General features: G+C 41.0%; 1 long non-coding RNA gene across 1 annotated transcript; it reads left to right on the top strand.

Moving 5' to 3' along the window:
* The first annotated feature begins 5,411 nt into the window (after positions 1–5,411).
* LOC122198523 lies at positions 5,412–11,955 on the top strand. The gene is made up of 5 exons (XR_006193033.1): positions 5,412–5,652; positions 6,127–6,519; positions 7,279–7,342; positions 8,952–9,081; positions 11,881–11,955. It is a non-coding gene; the product is annotated as an uncharacterized LOC122198523 (long non-coding RNA).
* Positions 11,956–18,400: the final 6,445 nt, after the last annotated feature.

Below are 18,400 nucleotides of genomic sequence, written 5' to 3'. Positions count from 1 at the left end.
GCATCCCAAAGATTTTGGACCTTTGTTTTCATTTTCATTTGATTCCATATATTTTTTAAATTTCTTCTTTAATTTCTTGGTTGACCCATTCATTCTTTTTTTTAAAGTTTATATATTTTGAAAGAGAGAGACAGAGAGAGAGAGCACACCCTCATGAGCAGGGAAAGGGCAGAGAAAGAGAGGGAGGCTCCACATTATTGGCATGGAAGCCAATGTGGCACTCAAACCCATGAACCATGAGATCATGACCTGACCTGAAATCAAGAGTCAGACACTTAACCAACTCTGCCACCCAGGTGCCCTTCCCCATTCATTCTTTAGCAGCAGTTTAACCTCCATGTATTTGTGGTGTTTCCAATTTTTTTCTTGTGGTTGACTTCATGTTTCATAGTCTTGTGGTTAGAAAAGATGTATGGTATGATCTCAATCTTTCTGTACTTCTTGAGGCCTGATTTGTGACCTAGTATGTGATCTATTCTGGAGAATGTTCCATGTGCACTTGAAAAGAATGTGTATTCTGCTGCTTTAGGATGAAATGTTCTGAATATATCTGTTAAGTCCATCTGGCCCAGTGTGTCACTCAAAGCCATTTCCTTGTTGATTTTCTGCTCAGATGTTATCTATTGTTGTAAGTGGGGTGTTAAAACCCCCTACTATTATTGTAATATTATCATTTAGTAACTTTATGTTTGATGTATTTTGATGCTTCTATGTTGGGTGCATAAATATTTACAACTGTTAGATCTTCTTGTTGGATTGTCTCCTTTATTATTATATAGTGTCTTTCTTTGTCTCTTATTTGTAGTCTTTATTTAATTTAATTTATTTAGTTAGTTATTTGTTTATTTTAGAGAGAGAGAGTGCAAGTGGAGGAAAGGGGCAGACAGGTGAGAGAGAGAGAACGAGAATCTCAAACAGTCTCCATGCTCAGTCCAGAGCTTGATCCTATGACCTTGGGATCATGACCTGAGCTGAAATCAAGTCGGATGCTCATCTGACTGAACTACCCAGGTGCCCCGTTATGGTCTTTGTTTTAAAGTCTATTTTGTCTGGTACAAGTATTGCTGCTCTGGCTTTCTTTTCACATCCATTTGCATGACAGATGTTTCTCCATCCCCTCACTTTCAATCTGTAGGTGTCTTTAGGTCTAAAATCAGTCTCTTGTGGGCAACAGATTAGATGTGTCTTTTTTTTTTTTAATCCATTCTGACACCCTATGTCTTTTGATTGGAGCATTTAGTCTACTCACATTCAGAGTAACTAATGATAGGTATGTTTTTAGTGCCATTTTATGACTTGTTTTGTTGTTTTTTTCTGGAGATTTTCTCTGTTCTTTTCTAGTCTTTGTCACTTTTGGTCTTTTTTCCCACTCAGTCTGTCCCCTTTAATGTTTTTTGCAGGCCTGGTTTAGTGGTCATGAACTCCTTTAGCTTTTGTTAGTCTGGAAAACTCTTTATCTCTCTGTCTATTCAGAAAGATAGCTTTGCTGGATAGAGTATTCTTGGCTGCAGATTTTTCCCATTCAGCACATTGAATATATCATGCCACTCCCTTCTGGCTTGCCAAGTTTCTGTGGAGAGATCTGCAGCTAGCTTTATGGGTATTCCCTTGTAAGTTAGGGACTTCTTTTGTCTTGCTGCTTTTAGGACTTTTTTCTTTATCGCTATGTTTTGCAAATTTAACTATAATATGACTTGGTGTTGGCCTGCTTTTGTTGATTTTGATGGGAGTTCTCTGTGCCTCCTAGATTTGGATGTCTGTTTCCTTCCCCAGAAGTTTTCACCTATTATTTCCTCAAATAAACCCTGCCCCCTTTCCTCTCTCTTCTTCTGAGACTCCTATGATATGAATGTTATTATGTTTGATGAAGTCACTGAGTTCCCTAAGTTTATTCTTGTGATCCATAATTCTTCTTTCTCTCTTTTGTTCAGCTTCATCATTTTCCATTATTCTTTCTTCTATATAATTTATTCATTCCTCTGCTTCTTCCATCCTTGTGGTCATTACATCTGGTCAGTTTTGAATCTCAGTTATTGTATTTTTCATTTCTGATGGCTTGTTTTTTTTAACTTTTATCTCTGTGGTAAGGGTCTTTCTGATGTTTTCCATGCTTTTCTCAATCCCAGCGAGTATCCTTATGATTGTTGCCATAAATTCTTCACCAGGCATATTACTTATATCTGTTTTGATTAGATCTCTGGCCATGAGCTTTTCTTGTTCTTTCTTTTGGGCTGAATTCCTCCATCCTGGCATTTTGTCCGAGGTGTGCATACCTAGTTAAATGAAAGACTTGATGCTACTTCCACTAGAACTGAAGTCTTGCAGAAATCTCTGGTGGATAGATGTGGTGTGTGCAGGGGTTTGTGCTGGTATTCTGTGGGAGAGGCCCACTGTTCTGGGTCTTAGGAACACTTGCCTGAGAAAAGCAGTACCAGCAGAGCTTGGGGGCGGGGGGTAGGACTTGGTGTAAGCAGGTTAGACAGCCAGTGTTGGCACTGTGCTGTTTACCGAAGCTAGTTTATGCTGAGGGGTGGGAGAGAGAAATGGTACCAGCATTTCTTTGTCCCCGAAGAGGGGTCTCTGTGCTTGCTACTTTCAGGGAATCCCTTCCAAAAGAGCAAATAATTTCTCCTCGTGTGTTCCAGGAGTTTTCAGATTGCTGATTTCACACTGTCTGTCTCTGGGTTACTTGCCTGTCTGGAGCAGCACAGTGCACTTTGGGCTCTAACCCAGCCAGGCCTGCTGACTTTTAAAACTCCAAACTTTAGGGACCTGCTGTGGCAGGGCCTGTGCTGGTCTTCTAGGGCGTGGTCTTACACACTGGGATGGATGCAGGTTTGATGGAGAATGGCAGTCAAGCCAGAGTGCAGGGGTGTGGCATTTGGAGTAAGTGGGCTAAACAGCCAGTATCCAGGTTAGCTGCCTTCAGCAGGTGTCTTTGCACCTATGCTGAAAGGCAGGGGAAGGAAATGGCACCCACTGGCTCTTTTTCCCCCGAGAGGCATCTCTATGAACACCACTTCTCGCAGATATACTTTAAGAAGAGCGAACAGTCTCTTTCCATGCACCTTAGGCAATCCTTAGATCGCCCTGGGGTGCTTGCCTGCCTTCTCTCTAGGAGTAGGGCAGCACCCTCAGGTCTCTACCCCAGTACAGCCACTGACCTCTAAGACTCCTGTCTTTGAGCACTGCTGATTTCCAAAACTCAAGAAAATCAGCCCCTCTCATTTTCCCAGCATGGCTTTGGGGAAATGTTCTCCTTGTTTGTATCCCTGTGCACTCTGTTCTCACTCCACAGTTGTAACTTCTGATTTATTTCTCTGTCTTGCTGATACACCAGTTCTGTGGAGGCAAGAGCTGTGTCTATTTTGTTCATTGTTAATGATCCCATCACCTAGCAGAGCATCTGGCACTTAAATATTTGTGAGATGAGTGAAAAATGGACACAATAAGGTAGTATATGATAGGAGAGTAATAATTAATTGTTCATTAGTTATTACCTAGAACCATAATTGTCAAAAATTTAGCTAAAATGAAACAAAATTGCATAAGCCTATATCTTCTCCTACAATGATATCAGCAATGGATTTCTTTATACCATTACCAACTTAAAAAATATTTCATTGAGGTACAACTTACAATGATATGTACAAATCTTAAATCTAAAGCTTGACTGGTTTTTTACACACGTACACACCTTGTGAAACCACTACTCAGATCAATATGTAGAACATTTCCAGCACCCCAGAAGGCTCCCTTACCCTCTCTTCCAATCAATATTTTTTCAAAGATAATCATTCTTTTGACCTCCATTACCACAGTTTTGCTTGCCTGATTTTGTACTCCATATAATGGGATCATGAAGATGGATTTTTACATATTTGGTTTCTTTTACTCAATATCATATTGGTGAGATTTGTTCTTTTCATTGTTATTTTCATTCCATTGTATGAATATGCTTTACTTTTCCATTCTATTGCTGAAAGACATTTGGGTTGTTTCAAGTTTGAATATTATCAATAAAGCTATGATGCATATTCTCATGTATAACTTTTGGTGGACATGGCACTAATATATGTTGAGTTTAGACAGGAGAGGATTTGCTAGGCCATAAGATATGTATAAGTTTAGCTTAAGTGGATATATTATTAAATGTTTTACCAAAGTCATTATACCAGCTTATACTCTCATCAATAAATGTATGAGAGTTCCCCATTGTTCTGCAACCTTGATATTAACTTCCTATTAACTTTCACTCACTTATAAAAATTTACACAATCATCTGAGATGAAACTGACATTATGAATTACTGCAATACTATAAAATTATTCAAAATAGGCTTCCTGAGGTTGGTTAGTTTTCAGGCATAAAATAGTAAGAATGGCTAATATATACTGAATATACACTGCTTGCTAGGCATATTTGGGATAGTTTATGTAGGCTACCTCATTTGATCATCACTATACCTCTGTGAAGTAGATACTGTTATTCCCATTTTATGGATGAGAAATTTGTAGCATAGAGAGACATACTTTTAAAGACCTGGCTAGAAGCACCTGTACAGACTAGTTAATGCAACTGCTTATTGTAGAGACAAAGCCAGTTCAGAGAGCAGGCTGCATCATATGAAGGAAGATCACTCAGTTTGTTAGAGGTAGAATCTGGATTGACATCCAGATATCCTAACTTCTTGTGTGGCATTGATAACAAATCAGCAGTGTACAAACTATATAATATTAACAACAATGAAAACAAACACTCTTGAAAAAGTACTTCATTCCTTCAGAATTTAGTTATTACAGTTTTGGTTTGTGGAATAAATTCACCATGTTCTAAAATAATTTTAACAATTTTAAATAATTGTCAAGCAAGGTCGTATAAAAAAAGGATTCATGTTTTGTGGTGCCATAAGCTTATACAACTAGGGAGAACTCATTAAGAAAAATAACAGGGGTGCCTGGGTGGCTCAGTCAGTTAAGCATCCGACTTCAGCTCAGGTCATGATCTCATGGTTCATGAGTTCAAGCCCTACATTTGGTTCTCTCCTGTCAGCGCGGGGCACACTGAATCCTCTGTCCTCCTCCTTCTCTGCCCCTCCCCTGCTTGCTCTCTTTCTCTCTCTCCCTATCTCTCAAAAATAAATAAACATTAAAAAAAAAGAGCATAAAAAAATCTTTTGCCAATACTACAAAAAACATGTGAATGTATTGCTAGATCCTATTGATACACAGCCTCATATATGAAGATTTCCCCCTTCTTATCCCCCTCTTCTGGTGCTACCTCCTCTCTCATATTGCATTGAGGTTGGTCTGTGAGACCAACAGAATTAGGTAGCAGTGATGTCAGTTTGGAGGCTAGGTTATAAAGGGCATTATGACTTTTACCCCTCTCTCCCAGATCATTCACTCTGGGGGAACTCAGCTTCCATGTCTTGAGAACCATCAGACAACCCTGTGGATTAGACCATGCAGTGACAAACTGAAGCCTCCAGCCCACAGCTATGTGATTACCATTTCAGAAGTGGATCCTCCAGCCCTGGTCAAGCCTTTAAATAACTGCATTTTTGGCTGACAGCTTAATATTCTGAGCCAGAGCCACTCAGAGAAGCAGCTCCCAGATTTCAGACTCTCAGGAATTGTGTGAGATAATAAGGTTATTGTTTTAAGCTGACAAGTTTTGGAGTAATTTGTTATCCAAAAATTGCTAAGTAATACAGGCCCCTAAAAGGGCCTTGGAAGAGGCCATGCAAGTGAGAGGCCTAGAAGTTTGAGTTTCATAGTTTTTTTTTTTTTTTTTAACTTTAACGTTTATTTATTTTTGAGAGAGCGAGCGAGTGTGAGTGGGGGAGTGGCAGAGAGAGAGGGAGACACCGAATCCGAAGCAGGCTCCAGGCTGTGAGTTGTCAGCACAGAGCCCGATACGGGGCTGAAACTCACGAACTGTGAGGTCATGACCTGTGCCGAAGTTGGATGCTCAACCAACTGGGCCACCCCGGTGCCCCAAGTTTCATAAGTTTTATGATAAATAGGTCTCTGTCTATGTTAATGGCTAAGTCTACTAGATTGTTGTGGCAGAGACAGCTACCAACAGCTCCACCACCAAAATTTGTTCTTTTTTCTTCCACAGCAGCCTTAACTATCATGGCTGTAGGTCATGCCTGTCCAACCACAAGCCACATTGTGCAGCCTCCTTTGCTGCGGAGTGTTTCATGTGACTGAGCTCTTGATACTGGAATGCATCAGAAGCTATTTGTGCCCTTCTGGACTATGCTTTCAAGGGACTAGACATTGTGCGCCTTTCCTCCTTCTTATGGGCCAGGATGGTGACAAGCAGAGTGACCTTAGAAGCCACATGTTTAGGATGACAGAAACTCTGTTCTGCCAAGTCCCTGAATGACCTGGAGTTCATGGAGCTGAACCCTTCCAAGCTGGAACACCCCTCTGAACCATTTCGTTAGAGAGAAATAAAGCTTCTATTATGTTTGAATGATTATATTTTAAGGTCTATGTTTTCCAACAAGTAAGTCAACTTTAACTAATTAGTTATGATCTTCAAAAATTAGATACTTTATTTTTCCCCTGGAAGTAGGCTTGATGTTATTTATTGGCTAATTTATTAAGTTTTTGTTCTTCTGAAATAAACCTTTTTTTGAATGTATTTGGTTTTAGGTCCTGGTTCTACACTTAATAGCTATGTAATCAGGATTATTACTTCTCTGAGCTCAGTTCTTCTCTGAGCTATACAATTCCATCTATAAAATGGGGATGATACCTTCTTCATAGCCTGTTATGAGAGTTAGTGAGATAATGTTTATAAAACACTGCCTGGAACCTAGCAAAAACTCAATAAATAGTAGCAATTTTTATTGTAATAAGAATAATTATTATTTAACATTTATTTACTTATTTAAGTAATATCTACACCCAACGTGGGGCTTGAACTCATGACACCAAGATCAAGAGTCACATGCTCTTCCAACTGAGCCAGCCATGTTCCCCATTTTTATTATTAATACTACCTGTTCAGTGTTGCACTTTGGACAGAGCATGAGGTTTGGAGATATAAAATCTGAGCTCAAATTCAAACTGTCACTTCTGCTTGCTGTGACCTTGGATATGATAACTTATCCAGTCTTTTTCCTTCTTAGACTCATCATCTATATTGCTGAACACATAGTTGCACTAAATATCTTTATGTTTTTATTCTAAGCTTATCCAGGAGAGCTGTAAGTCAGACACATAGCAAATTTGACTAAATGCTTTTGTATTTCTGGGACAGGGGAAGGTGTGACTGAACATGATGGCATGTTCAAGACTAGACTGAACATGGCAGCCGAGCCCAAGTGAGCAAGAGACCAGGATGGGGAACCTGGAAAATATTTCTTTTTTTTTTTTTTTTTTTTTAGTCATGAAGATCCATGTCATCCTACAAGGGAATGTTTGAGTTATTCTGAATTATATTCCTGGGGAGATATGATAATCACCTATCCCTTCTATTGGGGAACTCCTACTTCACTTCCTGTGGCCCTTGAGGCGTTGTCAGTTACAGTGTTCCATTTTACTCCGTCCCCTTCCTCCCTCCACATGACTATAAATGTCAGTAAAAACCTTCCCTACCACAGGGAAAGAGAACCTGTCACAATAGGGGAGATCGAGCTGGAAACAGACAGCAGTGGGAGAGAGCATGATTGGATAGCTTGAGCTCCTGGATTAATCTGTGCCTGAAGCTACACTACTCCCCAGACTTCCAAGCCACATGAGCCAATACAGCCCCTATATTCATTATACATATTTGAGTTGGGGTTTTGTAACTAAAAGTGTCCTGGCTAATATAGGAACTTTTGCAAAATGCACATATTTGGGCTCCAAGTCTGGAGCCTCTGATGTAGTTGGGTCTGAAATGGGACTGAGGCATGTGCGTTCTTTTAAAATTTCTCTAGGGGCGCCTGGGTGGCTCAGTTGATTGAGTCTCCACCTCTTGATTTAGGCTCAGGTCATGATCCCAGGTCGTGGGATGGAGCCCCAGATTGGGCTCCATGCTGAGTGTGGAGCCTGCTGTCTCTCTCTCTCTCCCTCTCCTCCTCTTTCCTGCTCGCACCCCCTCCCAAAATAAAAAAATAAAATCTCTCTAAACTCTACCTCCCTGCTCAAGTTGAGAAACACTACCTTTTTTTTTTTTTTTTAATTTAGATTTCAAGTTCATAGGACACATTTATCATACTCAGTTCATGGCATACTATCATCATTGGTCCATGCAATGTTCCTCTCTGAGTTTGTTAATTTCATTTTTTTCACCATACTGCACTTCCATTATCACTGCCCACAAAGACCACCACTCTAATGTATTGAATGAGTGTATTCACTTTGTATCTACTTTTGTAAAATGTGTTTTGTTGTTTTCTATGCATGCATTTCTCATTTACAAAAACAGCATTTTGTTACATAACCTATTCTGTTTTTTACTTTAAAAAATTTTAGACTCTTTTTTTAGAGCAGTTTTAGATTTACAGAAAATGTGAGCAGGAAGTACAGAAAGATCCTATATACTCTTCCTGACCCCCAACCCAGTGTCCCCTATGATTAACATCTGCATTAGTGATTAACTTTTGAACTTCAGCTGTCCTAGAAATGAATGATAGGACAGTACTGGGTGGTAAGGGAGCCTTTTGACTCCCAATAAATGACAATGCTTTTCTATGAATGGAAATAAAGAGATGTCTTGGAATATGGAGATAGATTAACAACAAAACTCCAAAGTCTATTATACAAATTGGTGCTAGATCACTTAAAAATTTCTTTTCCTTCTGATTTTAAAACTCTTGACTCATCTTCAAGGAGAAAAAGAACAGAGGTCATGAGAAATATCATAGCCAAGTTGCAAGTTCTGTGATTTTATACTTGTGAGAACTAGTTTCAAAGTAAGTTTTCAATTCAATTCTTTGAATTAAATAGAAAAAGAAAATGAGAGGAAGAGTCAGCATCTGAAGAGAGATGACTGAAGTTCTTCTAATGGCGATTACTATGTGAAGATGTCACAGGGCATCATGACATCCACAGGAAAAAGAAATTTCTGTCTCTGCTGGTAAGGCTGTGGGCAAACAGGCAAACTACGTTTCTGGGGAACTCCTCTGAGAGGCATTTTGGCAGTATCTGTCAAATTTCCATATGCATCTACCTTCAAATCCAAGGAAATCTTGCTCAGTTTGGACTCAACTGGAAGTTATTTCTTCCCAAAAGGAACTGAACTGGATGTAAATCTCGCTGAAGCCCTCAGTAGGGGCAGAGCACAAAGATGCTGGTCGGAGGTACACACCAAGGTGTGAGTGTGGAAAAGCTGCCGCTCCCTGGAAGTAAGAAGCTGGTAGCAGGTCAGCACAATGTGTTCAAGGAAAGCTAACCCCCCATAGCCATCATCCAGGGAGATACCTTAGTAAAATCTGAACTTTGAGCAAGTGCAGATGCAGATTTTGAGAATTCTTTTAAGTTTATTTATTTGAGAGAGGCGGAAAGAAGGGAGGGAGAGAATCCCAAGCAGGCTCTGTGCTGTCAGGGCAGAGCCTGACTTGGGGCTTGATCCCACCAACTGTGAGATCATGACCTGAGCCAAAACCAAGAATCAGACACTCAACGGGCTGAGCCACCCAGGAGCCCCGTGATTTTGAGAACTTTTAATGACTTGTAAGGAAGGAGTTTTCCTAGGCAAACTTGGTGTATAGCAAGAATGGCGTTCCTTGGAGGAAGATCAGTAAAGCCTAGATCGTAAGTGAGTAAGTGAAATACAGTTGAGAACAGAAACATCTCCCAAGAGTTGACTAAGAACTCCACCACTCCTTTGGTGTAGAGACACTGGAATATGGCACACAAAACACCTCTGCGCCGTATTCATTGTACTACTTGGTGTGGGCATAATTAGTGAACCACGTGCATTTTCTTTTATACTGTGATTCAGTCAGTTTCTATTAGTCTATATTATTTTCATAGAGCCCCAAGCTGTAGATAATGGCCCAGATGGTGGACTCAGATGACAGTTGCTGTGAGTTGCTCCAATGAGGTGACCTGGTTGGCTGGGGCCCTAACAGCATGGTGCCTGAGTTTTCTGTCTGGTGTGCTGCCTGTTACAATGACACTGGGCAACAAGTAATGTTTGTCCTAGTGACTCTGGCCCCACAAGAAACAAACACTTTGTGTTTAGCCTGTTCTGTTCCAGAAGGCAAGGAAGTATGTCATATGCTAACGAAATTGTTTTATATAGTGAGTAATGTTTGCCATATATTATAGAAATAGTTTTATATGCGGGGCACCTGGGTGGCTCAGTTGATTAAGCGTCCGACTTCGGCTCAGGTCATGATCTCATGGTTCATGAGTTCAAGCCCCGTGTCGGGCTCTGTGCTGACAGCTCGGAGTCTCGAGCCTGCTTCAGATTCTGTGTCTTCCTTTCTCTCGGCCCCTCCCCTGCTCATACTGTGTCTCACTCTCTCTCAAAAATAAATAAACATTAAAAAAATAGTTTTATATAGTAAGTAATGTTTAAGGTTTTATGCTCTAAAGCACTGGTTCTCTAAACATTATTGTGCATCACAATTGCCTAGAGTGCTATTAAAACCCAGATTTCTGGGCCCCAACCTCAGAGATTCTGATTCAGTAGGTCTGGAATGGGGCCCAATAATTTGCATGATAAGCTTCCGTTATCTAGAACATTCACAGGTTAAATTTCTTATTCCTCGTGATGCTGAACTTAAAACTTAAGATGTTACTGCCAAGTGATATGGAAAGCAGGATGCTCATTACAACTGTCTCTGCTTCCTTTCCTGCACCAAAGGCTTCTGGGACCACTCTGCTGTACTTCCTCGATCCTCTGCCAAAGTCCCACCTCCAAATTGGAATCTAAAATGGGGATTTCACACTTCTCTGTTATTAATTTCTCTCTTCTCTTTCCTCCATTTCCTGGTGCTAACATGTAAAAGAATAATGACTAATATGGGGCACCTGGGTGGCTCATTTGGGTGAGCATCCGACTTTGGCTCAGATCACTATCTCTCAGTTCATGAGTCTGAGCTCTGCATCAGCTCTCTGCTGTCAGTGCAGGGCCCATTTCAGATCCTCTGTCCCCCTCTCTCTCTGCCCCTCCCCCACTCATTCTCTGTCTCTGTCTCTCTCTCTCTCTCTCTCCCCCCCTCTCTCTCTGTCTCTCAGAAAAGAAAGAATAATGACTAATATATAGCAGTATATAATTGAACAGTTGTGTTTGAGGAGTTCAAAGAAAAGGACAATCAAGAAAGATCCATGGAAGAATTGAAAAGGAAGCTCAACCTGGACAGAAGGATGTCATCTGGCCAGGCAGATAATAGCATATGTTTCTGACCAAAGCAGCCTCTTGGGCAAAGGTCCAGAAGCAGGACAAGTGGAGAGACAGGTCTGAGAGAGGGGTGTGTGCTGGAGAGAAAGGAAGAAGGAAGACGGAACAGGTAAGGTCGGACTAGAGGGCCAGGCAGAGCTCAGAGTGGATTTAGTAAGACGTGGGAAGGTGCTGAAGGTTTTATAGTGATTACAGGCTTGTTTCAGGCAGATTAGTTAGGCAATGGAGTGTGCGAGATGGCTTGACAGTGGAGGCCACCCAGCAGGCTGTTCTGGAAATTCAAATCTGCACAAGCCAGTACTGGGTTCCTTCTTACAGCCTGAAATGCATTTAATTCATAATCTAAGACATCCTTAGATATTACCTCAATGAGTCTGGGCAAGCTGGGCCACATCATGTTCTGACTTTCTTATATTGAAGCCATCTAAAAATCACTTTTATTTTCAATACTTTATATGTAATTGTTCAAAGTGATTTTAAATAAAGTCTTTTCAAGCTTACACGTCTATTCTTTCCATTTTACAGGGTTGGAACTAGCCTTTTATTTCCTTGCATCACCTCACCTTCTCATCCCTCCAAGCCTTTTCTTTCCTGCCTCAGTAAGTTCTCTCCTCATTTCATCGTCTAAGTCTAAATTATCTGTATATCCTTTTTCCACCTGGCCTAGTTTAGAGGTAAGCATTTCCTTTTGCCTAATGATTAGACTCACAAAAAGATACAGTGACAGATGGATTTTCCTCCCAATGTTGCTTCCATTTAGTTTATGTCACATATGATTCATTGATGATCTCAGGATAAAAGCAGAATATGTTCCTCATTTGAATGAGGGAATATGAGTATTTTCCCCTATGTTATACGTGTAACCACATTTCCCTAGGTCATACTGATGACATAGCAGTGTGTGGCTCAGTCTGTACTAGCAAAATGCAGAGATCCCAGTCCTCAGATCCTTCATAGAAACTTTAGGGTGTCTGCTTCAGAGGGTGTTTTCCTGGCTCTCGTCATCCTCATTTGTGCTCCTAAGGTCAGCCCTGTGGTTCCCACTACCTTGACACCTCCTCAGCATAGGCGTATTCATGCTTACTCCTTAATTCCATTGTTTTTTTTTTTAAATGCTTATTTGTATTTGAGAGAGAGAGACAGAGCACGAGGGGGGTGGGGCAGAGAGAGAGGGATATACAGAATCCGAAGCAGGTTCTAGGCTCTGAGCTGTCAGCATAGAGCTTGACTCAGGACTCGAACCCATGAACCATGAGACCATGACCTGAGCCGAAGTTGGATGCTTAACCCACTGAGCCACCCAGGCACCCCACCTTAATTCCATTCTTAATGGCTGTCATCCCACCCTTCTTTCCTGGCCTACCCTCTTCCAGGGCCCCAAAACAGATGTGCTTTGTGCTCAGAAGCAGTGGTCTTTATTACTGCTCCTTCCAGGATCAAAGCCCAAGCCAGAAGCTAGGCTGAGCTGCAATTACAGGAACAGTCATGGTGCTATCTCATAAGTCATCCTCCCTTTGATGTCCTCCAGTGAATTCATATCAAGCATGTATGCCCCAAATCTCCTCTCAGGGAATAAACAGAACCGTGAATTACACTGCAAGATTTCTATAACTCATTTCTTGAACTTAGGGCAGTTTTATCATGGTTTCTACAAAATTTTGTCTTTGGGTATTTGGAAGTGATGATGAGGCACATTTCTCCACTCCTCCTGTTTCTTTCTCCCCTCCCTAGATACTGTACACCTGGCCTCAACGGGGCCCCCTGAGGTTCTCATTCAAATCAGGTGCAGCTCTGACAGCCCCCAAATACCATCAAAATGTCTAAATATCTGATGTACACAAATTAGGTCCTGTTCATTCATTCAAAATATATTATAAACATCTACTCTATGTCAAGCATCATTCTTAGAACTTGGGTGATAGCAGTGAACTAGGCAGGCAAAATCTCTGCTCTCAGAATTTATGGTAAACAAATAATTTCAGATCGTGCTAAGTGCTGTGATGAAAATAAGGCAGTGATGGGGATGGTAAGGGAAGACTTGCTGAAGAGGTGACAATCTGAGACCTCTATGGTGAGAGGCAGCCATGAGAAGCCCTGGGCAAAGAATATTCTACACAGGAGGAAGATTAAGTGTAAAGACCTGAGCCAGAAGTGGAAGGCCAGTTAGCCTGCACTGTAATATAAATGGAGGATGGGTGTGAGGGAAGTGATGGGGGGGTGAGATAAGAAAGGCAGGCAGGGGTCATACCATATAGGGCCTTATAGGGCTAGGTAAGGAGGTTCAATTTTACGTAAGTGCCATAGGAAGTCATTGAAGAGTTTAACCAGTAGAAAATCATGATCTAAGTTTTTTTCCTAACTAGTATTTTTTTAAATTAAGATATAATTCACAGGGTGGCTTAGTCAGTTGAGTGTCCAACCTTGATTTTGGCTCAGGTCATGATCTCACAGTTCATGGGATCAAGCCCCAGGTCGGGCTCTGTGCTGATAGTGCAGAGCCTGCCTGGAATTCTCTCTCTCTCTCTCTCTCTCTCTCTGCCCCTCCCCCACCTGCACGTGCTCTCTCTCTCTCTCTCTCTGTCCCAAAATAAATAAACATTTAAAAAGGATATAATTCATATAACACAAACTTCATCATTTTAAAGTGTACAATTCATTGGTTTTAGCATGTCATAATGAGTGCAACCATTATCACTAATTCCAGAGCATTCCTGCCACTCCAAAAAGAAACATCGTACCTGTTAGCAGTTCCTCCCCTTTCCCCAGCCCTGGGCAAACAGTAATTTGCTTTTCAAATCTATGGATTTGCCTATTCTGGACATTTTTACATAAATGGAATCATAGAGCCTATTGTGCCAACCTTCTTTCACTTAGCATAATATTTCAAGGTCATTCATGTTGTAGCATGTAATAGTATTTCATTCCTTTTTATGACAATAATATTCCATTTTATGTATAGACCACATTTTATCCATTCATCTGTTAATGGACAGTTGGGCTGGTTCAGTTTTTCGCTTTTATGAATAATGCTGCTATGAACATTTGTGTACAAGTTTTTTATGAATATGTGCTTTCATTTGTCTTGGGTATATACCTACGAGTAGAATTGCTAGATCATTTTGTGTGTAATTCTGTGTGTAACTTCTTGAGGAACTACCAAATTCCTTTCCAAAGTGGCTGCTCCGAGAAAGAGCCATTTTATATTCCAAACAGCAATGTATGAGGATTCTAATTTCTCCACATCCTTGCCAACGCTTGTTATTTTATGTTTTTCTGATTAGAGCCATCCTAGTAGGTATAAAGTCACATCTCCTTGTGCTTTTGATTTGTCAATTCTCTAATGACTAATGATGTTGAGAGTCATTTCATGTGCTTTTTAGTTGTTTGTATATTTCTTTGGAGAAATGTCTACCTAAGCCCTTTGTCTATTTTTATCTTGGGTTATTTGTCTTTTTATTGTTGAGCTGTAAGAGCTCTTTTTATATTCAAGATACTTGGCCCTTCTCAGACATATGATCTGCAAAAACTTTCTCCCGTTCTGTGGGTTATCTTTTCATTTCTTGATTTTTTTTTTTGACCTCATATAAGTTTTTAGTGACCTTATATAAGGCTATTCTGGCAGCTATGTGGAAGACAGACTATTAGGGAGCAAAAATGGTGGCAGGGAGATGAGTTGGGAACTATTGCAGACAAGACTATCTCTTGTCTCCAGGCAAGAAATGACAATAACTTGGATGGTAGAAAAGGTTCTGGCTTTACATCATCATTGGCAGCTCAAAGTATGCAGTGCTAGGTCAACTGTCTGAAATATTATACTTTATACTGTTTTGAGCCCAAGGGAGAAAATTGTGGCACAACTAATATTCATGTGGCTCATCCATAGACTTAAAAATCAGCTTTATCCGTCCGACTTCAGCCAGGTCACGATCTCGTGGTCTGTGAGTTCGAGCCCCACGTCAGGCTCTGGGCTGATGGCTCGGAGCCTGGAGCCTGTTTCCGATTCTGTGTCTCCCTCTATCTCTGCCCCTCCCCCGTTCATGCTCTGTCTCTCTCTGTCCCAAAAATAAATAAAAAACGTTGGAAAAAAAAAAAAATCAGCTTTATCATGTAGCTTCAAGTGGCTCTGGATTTACTACACCAGTCCTGACCATGGCTACAGATTTTGGAGATCCAAACTGCGAATCTCACCGATAAAAATATGCCAAATCTTATTAATAAGCTCATATACAGGAATGGGAACTCTTAAAGTAAAGAGAATGTGCTATTTTGGGAATTGAGGTACAAAAACAACTCAAAGGCCTGTGCCTGGGCCCTCCATCCCCAGTAATGAAGTCTCTTCAGACAACAAAGGAGAAATTTGAAACTTATGGTTTAGTCTGACTATAAGAGCAAAAACTTTTAAAGGAAACTCTCTTTGTTCAGACTGCTATGACAAAATGCCATAGACTGGGTGGCTTATAAAAACAGAAATTTATAGTTCTGATTGCTGGGAAGTCCAAGATAAGGGCACTGGCAAATTTGGTGTCTGGTGAGAGCTCGCTTCTTGGTCCATAGACTGCCATCTTCTCACTATGACCTCACATGGTGGAAGGGAGCTCTCCGGGGCCTTTTTTGACAGGGCACTAAGCTCACTTAGAAGAGTTCCATCCTCACGACTTAGTCACCTCCCAAAGATGACCACTTCCAAACACCATCTTATTGGCCATTAGGATCTAAAATGAATTTGGGGAGGACACAAACAATCCACAGTAGAAACAGAATGAGAGTTCAGTGGAGAGACTGGACATATAGGAAGATCAACATAAGCTCTTGGCAACAAGAAAGGATATATGCCAAAGGAATAGGAGGTATACTGGGGAGGGGTGGGGGGGGCGGGGCTGATTGTTCATAACAAGGGTATTAGAAAAGGTAAAGATGTTTTTAATTATTATTAGTTTAGGAGTCATGATTAGGCCCATTAAAAAAAAAAAAAGAGGTAAAATCTCTGAGTCCCTGCTCCTAAGAAACCAAATTCAAGAATGAACGGAGAGGCTCCTCTGAAAAGAACAGATGAAGAATCCACACTAAAAGCATTGAAGAATAACCTTTTGAAGACTGGGGTGGTTCTACCAAGTAGTCACAAAGAATGGGGACAGATTTGAGAGGGGAAGACCAGGAAGATAAGCATAATATATTCAAGTCACTGTTACATGAGTTTGATTCAGAGACAGACAGTTAATACAGGTGGCAAGTAGGTCCTGCCTATACCTTGAGGGCACATGTCAGAGAAACTTATGGAATTGGCATTCTAAGGGAAGTCTCGTCAGAGATGAAACATAAAAATGGAAGTCAAACAGAATAATAATTGATAGAGTCCAGGCCCAGATTATAAATTTTTTTAAGTTTATTTATTTATTGGGGGGGGGGGAGGAGCAGAGAGAGAGAGAGAGGGAAAGAGAGAATTCCAAGCAGACTCCATGCTGTCAGCACAGGGCCCGATGTGGGGCTCGATCCCACAACCCTGGGACCAAGACCTGAGCTGAGATCAAGAGTTGGGTGCTCAACCAATAGAGCCACCCAGGTGCCCCCAGGCCCAGATTAGATGTTGATTTGATGGGAAAATATCTTCCAAGTGCAACTATTCAACATGGGCAGGAGAAGGTGGCCAAGATTTGTTTACACGGTGAAGCTTCTGGTTGCCTTAGAAATTATGGATTTCATATCCCTCACTAAGGGATCATCTATACATCAAATGCCAGAGGAATATGCTAGAAAAACTATTTTCTGGGCCAGAAGGCAAAGAGAAAATAAAGAAAGGAAGGCCCTCAATTTTAGCCCTGTGTGTGTTAATAAAGGAGAGGATTCAATTTAAGAAGTAGGTTAAACTTTTAGAGATTCTACAGCCTCTGTGGCAGCAGCAGGGTAATGGCAGAGGGGAATGAAGCAGTATAGGCATATACTAGTGCATCAGTTAAAGATGTCCCAGATGCAAATGCTGTTCGAGACCTGGAATATACCAAAGTTGAGGAAACAGCGAATCAAGGAACCCATTGGGGGAAGAATTGATTCCTACAGACCATGAGAAACATAAGCTCTGAAGCATCAACAATAATCTGGTTCAGGAATCTAAGAGTAATTCTTCAGCTGAATCAAATATGACAACTAAGCAAAAATCTCCTTCCTAGAGAGATTTTATAATCCTAAGCAATTTAATAGCAAGAAGCTATAGAAGCACTTCCTGTGGTGTAGGACCAAAAAAGTCCTGCTCATGAGTTGTTGATGAGGCCTACCCTTAGTTCGGCATAGGGATGCCAGAAACATGAGCTAAGGGAAAACAGGAAATCAGAGATTATGAACATGTAGAAAGGCAGGGGCATGTCAAACAAAGTCTGGTGATTCGGGCTGCCATCAACGCAAATTTCTAACTGTGCAAGATTGTAACGTCCCAAATGCTACTATCTTAAAAAGAAGACTATCAGCAGAGCCTCAGCACCCCTCCTATATGACACTACATAGCGTCAAAATGAACTCCCAGATGGGAGTTTGAACCTGATTCTGTGTAAATTCAGATACCAGATACTTCAGATAACTAGCCTGGACTCACTGGCATCATGAAGAGGTTAAACTAAGATATTTTCTTGATGTCACTTCCTTTTGTCCACTACTATTGAATCTCTGCCAGGATCTAAAAAAAAATTTTTTTTAATGTTTATTTATTTGTGAGAGAGAGAGAGGGAGAGAGACAGAGCACGAGAGGGGCAGGGGCAGAGAGAGATACACAAACAGAATCCAAAGCAGGCTCCAGGCTCTGAGCTGTCAGCACAGAGCCCAACACCGGGCTCCAACTCATGAACTGTGAGATCATGACCTGAGCTGAAGTTGCACGCTTAACTGATGAGCCATCCAGGCATCCCTCTGCTAGGGTCTTTAGTGACACTAACTCAGGGCTCTGGAAACATCATCCTACTTGTGATAACGCAATTGAGTTGTTTTTCTAGATTTGGTGGTTTCGGGGGTTGCTGTGATAGTCTTTTGTGTTGTTAAGTCTTGGAGCCTTTAAATACAG

The sequence above is a fragment of the Panthera leo genome, chromosome C2 (genome assembly GCF_018350215.1).
Source record: "Panthera leo isolate Ple1 chromosome C2, P.leo_Ple1_pat1.1, whole genome shotgun sequence".
NCBI classification, from domain to species: domain Eukaryota; kingdom Metazoa; phylum Chordata; class Mammalia; order Carnivora; family Felidae; genus Panthera; species Panthera leo.
Note: the sequence above shows the minus strand (reverse complement) of the source record. Positions and strands in the feature narration are given on the sequence as shown.